The sequence below is a fragment of the Amphiura filiformis genome, chromosome 4, assembly GCF_039555335.1.
Source record: "Amphiura filiformis chromosome 4, Afil_fr2py, whole genome shotgun sequence".
NCBI classification, from domain to species: domain Eukaryota; kingdom Metazoa; phylum Echinodermata; class Ophiuroidea; order Amphilepidida; family Amphiuridae; genus Amphiura; species Amphiura filiformis.
Window position 1 is genome coordinate 30,052,304 of NC_092631.1, and position 4,952 is coordinate 30,057,255.

Genomic DNA, 4,952 nt, shown 5'->3' on the forward strand with positions numbered 1-4,952 from the left:
CACTTAAATAAATAAATGTAGATATTTATATAGCGCTTTATGCCGTAAACAGCCTCAAAGCGCTTTACATTTATTCCGCCGTTATTAGAATATGTCGGAACCACGTTTGCTGCCTACAAATGGCGCAGGGTTCATCAGTACAACGACTGTGACTATCCCTAACAGCTTCCCATTGCACCTGGGTGGGGTGAAGCAAGCGAGACAAAGCACCTTGCCCAAGGGCGCAACACGGTGGCGTGACGGGGACTCGAACCCACGCACGTAAAGCAAGCTCTCAGATTATGAGTCCAAGGCCGTAACCACTGAGCCACCGTGCCCTCTTACTTTAGGAGATATGACCACCAGACAAAAATGGCCTGAAAGCAACTGCTGAGGGTTATGGTTCATTTGGGCTCTCATTGGGCCTCGTGAGCAGAATACATACGCATCATGTATCTATATGAATATTGTCTTACGAAGATAACCTAGTAAGATAACTTTTGTCCAAATTTGGGTAATTCTCAAGGCTTGGAACCGCTCTCAAAATGCAGCTCTTTTTGGCTAAAATGAAGTATTATTGTGTTAATTTTGAACCTCGAAGCACAATGTATGCCAACAAATCGTGTTAAAACATTGTTTTGTTATACTAATAAACATAAAAGGAACCAAAATAAATAATTTATTTAAGGCATATTAGTGCATTTCGATGGAAATAGCCTATTCTTGAATTGGAAAGATATAAGAGAAAGAAAATGTGCACATATTTAATCCTGCTAATTAGTAACATTCATTCCATTGATATTTTTGCATCATTAAGTCATTTATATGTAGCTTTAGTGTAATTGAATGGAAAACCCCTGTTTGGCGGCCATTTTGGACGCCATCTTGAAAAGTTGCTTGGTCTGAATTTCTTACCCAAACTTTTTCTGAAGGTCTTGGCATATATAACATGAAAATGCATGGGAAGTCGTAAGAGTCATGTACACGAACCCCGAGCCTATAGTAAATCAAAATATATGATGTAAGTTGTAACATGATATATGATATGTAATATAATATGATATGTGTGGGTGATCAAGTAAAATCAGTCTGAAGTCGGGAATACTAGTATTCAATTTTCAGTTTTCTACATGATTGTATATGGCATTTTTTAAAGCTATATGTTTTGCAAAAGACAATCAGACAGTTCCAAAGATATGAACAGTGTTTCCAAAACAAAAGGCAGCAAAAGAAATGATTTCCTGAAAATCAATATTTCCAACTTTCGACTGATTTTACTTGATCACATTTTGGGTAAGAAATTCACATATAATGATATCAAAATAATATGATATAATATAATATGACATGTATGATATGACATAATGAATTGATGATGATATGATTATATATGTGACACAATCTGGTCCATGGGGGCCAAAGGAGACATTTGAAGCTTTAAAATGATACAAAAATTTTATACATATCGTCGTTGTTTTGGCATACGGTCGTAAGACGAAAAATGCTGTTTTGAGAAAATCGCATTTAAAGTTTTTCCAATTTTTGAAGATCCACTGGAGAGCACCAAAGTAAAATATTTTTTATTATTATCAAAGAATATAATCAATAATATATTTGTCTTTGTTCCCAACATAATACAAACTATTTATTCATTCACTAATTAGAAGTAATTAATCTGCAAACTCATACGGCAGTATGCCAAAATATGCACAATTTGACAACCTATGTAAAAATATATGATACGCCATGTGATACGACAGTATGCCAAAACAGTAGGAAACTGCAGATACACGGTGGCCTATGGCGACGTACATGTATCATGATACGACTGTATGCCAAAACACAGAATGACGATTTAGGGGGGGGGGGTATTACATAAAAAACATGTCGTATCATACTAATTAGTGCCATATCTCATTAACTAATTACATTTAGGTCTCAAAACTTTGTGAATATAGAGTTTCATTCATAGATTTTGAAAGTTTATATAACGCATTTTGCACAAAAATCGTCATACGACACTATGCATCAATACTTTTCAAGATATGAATAATTTTGTAAATGATACCTTGATATTTTTAACAGATTGCCATTCTGATTAATGGGCTAATTAGTTTCCTGCTTTACACAGGATTGAATAGGGATTAACATAGTTCAACTGTCAATTATTGATTATATAAACTTGTTTTTAATAGGTACTTTCAAGGATTTGAAAGTCCACTTAGTCCCAAGGTCAAATACCATGAAATTAAGAATTCCACAATTAGATTTTTTTAATGGGAATGTCACCTTTAAAGGCCTATAACTCAAAAACATGCCTGGCGACTTGTTCCGGGTTTTGTTGGAGCTGGTCACATATTGATATGATATAAAACAAAGAAATAAAGGCATTTTGCCGCCTCTTTGAGGTTTAAGACAAAAACAAATGTCAGCATTGTATTGCATCAGATTATAGATAATCCCTGTGGCTATAATAAGGTGAATGTGTCAGAATTAGCTTCTCTAATGGGAATTTCTAGTTTTACTACTTTGGTATAAAAGAGAGAAGCAAGAGTTTCTCATGGCAGATTTTATCAAGAAAGTTGTAGGCTTTCTAATGTGTTTATAGGCAATGTGCTCTCAATTAAAGGTACCTGTAAGCTAGTCAGTTTGCATAGCCAACCTTAAACAATGTGAGAAATAGGAAAATGTGTATTGAGTGCCTTGAGTCATTACGACTCGTAACAATACAATGATGCAAAATCAGAGCTCTGAATTTGGTTACACCCGGAAGAATCTGTGTTGCACATACAATTTAATTCAACATACCATTTCAAAACATCAAACACTAATGTGCAACACAAATAAATCTTAGGCCTGCAAGTTCTGATAGGTTGCCAGTTTATAACAAAACATAATTCAAATCTTTTCTGTAACCTTTTATAAGATATCATTGGGGCGACCAGTAACCTGTGTGCTGATCAGTAACAAAACATGATTCAAATTTTTCTATGACCTTTCACTTAAGATATCATTAGGGCGACCAGTAACTTGTGTGCTGATAAGTAACAAAACATGATTCAAACTTTTCTATGACCTTTCACTTAAGATATCATTAGGGCGACCAGTAACTTGTGTGCTGATATTAAGTAACAAAACAGGATTCAAACTTTTCTGTGACCTTTCACTTAAGATATCATTAGGGCGACCAGTAACTTGTGTGCTGATATTAAGTAACAAAACAGGATTCAAACTTTTCTGTGACCTTTCACTTAAGATGTCATTGGGGCGACCAGTAACTTGTGTGCTGATAAGTAACAAAACAGGATTCAAACTTTTCTGTGACCTTTCACTTCAGATATCACTGGGGTGATCAGTAACTTGTGTGCTGATAAGTAACAAAACAGGATTCAAACTTTTCTGTGACCTTTCACTTCAGATATCACTGGGGTGATCAGTAACTTGAAAAATGTTTAGTATTGAAGATGTACACTGAGTACAAAATATATGATTATAATAATTATGTGCAACAAATAAATTATCATAGCTGGTTACGTAGGTTGTGTGAAACATTTGTGATATCAGGCGACCAATATCAAAGTTCAATTTTAAAATTACATTGTTCATTTTATACTGATTAACTAATAATAGATTTGATTACAGAGCCAAAATAGTCTCACATCATCCAATGGCAGAATCCAGTAACCCTTATTCAATAACCATAGCTCCAAATTTGACCTCAAGTTGCAGAGTATGAGTTTTTGTACTAAAATACTCCAAGGTCATTCTGTGAATGTACAAGTGTATTGGGGTTAAAGAACTGTGTCCTATGAGTATGTTTGAGATGATAGCGTGTATGGAGGCAAGGCCTACATGTTGCTTTTGTAAGTCTTGATTGTCCATGCCCAAGGTTTAAAGATCCTATAGCGTGTATGAAGGCAGGGCCTACATGTGATTTGCAAGTCTCAGGCTGGATTGGCGATGCCCAAAGTTTAAAGCAACTTCAGCATATTAGGTAAGCACTGTTTTTGTCAGTATTTTATCTTATTACGAGTTGCTTAAAGGTGTGTGGGATGACATGTTTATAAACTATAATTTTATATGACACTCTACAAAGCACATACAGGGTGTATCAAAATGATTGGTACCGAAGACTTCTCATTTTTTGCCAATTTTTTAAACTTTTTTTTGTGCCAGTTTGGAGTTAATTGTTTAAATATTTGTAAATCTTAGGCCTAAAAGTTCTGATAGGTTGCCAGTTTATAACAAAACATAATTCAAATCTTTTCTGTAACCTTTCACTTATTTTTTGTGCCAGTTTGGGGTTAATTGTTTAAATATTTGTAATTATATATAGTAGTTTTATCTTCTCTAAGAATTTTAGATCATAAAGATAGCACATTCTATTCAGAAGTTACATGATTCTAAAGGAAAGTAGGTGTTTTTACACTATTCATCGTAACGCTGGATCAGTAGCGCACCATTTTCAAAGCTCTATTTTACTGCAAATACCGTTTGAGGATGATATGTTGAAAATCATGGAAATGTTTAATATTTTCCTTGCCTATTTCTTCATTCATAATATATATAAGTGTTGTAATCAATATTTATTGCTTGAGAGTAATATTATTGACTTGAATAATTTAGGTGGGGTGAAAGATGTTTGTGTATCAACACCATCCAGGGCGGTAATTTAAATTGTATTATTGAGATTACTAAGTAGATGGTGTGGCAGAATGGCTATAGACTGTAGACAGTGTAGGTTAGTTTAGACCTGGTAAAAATTATTGGAATGGCTCCATATTCCACACTTCAGTGTACATTCATAGTTAAGAATTACTGGTCGACACGAAGTTATAGGAAAGTGCAGAGAAGATTTAGGAGACAGTTTCTAAGAGCAAGGCGTATCCCATGCAAACATGCTATAACTTGCAATGCTTCAAATTTTGATATGGGCAGTTACAGAATGGACCCATCCCAGGTGTTAAATTCTT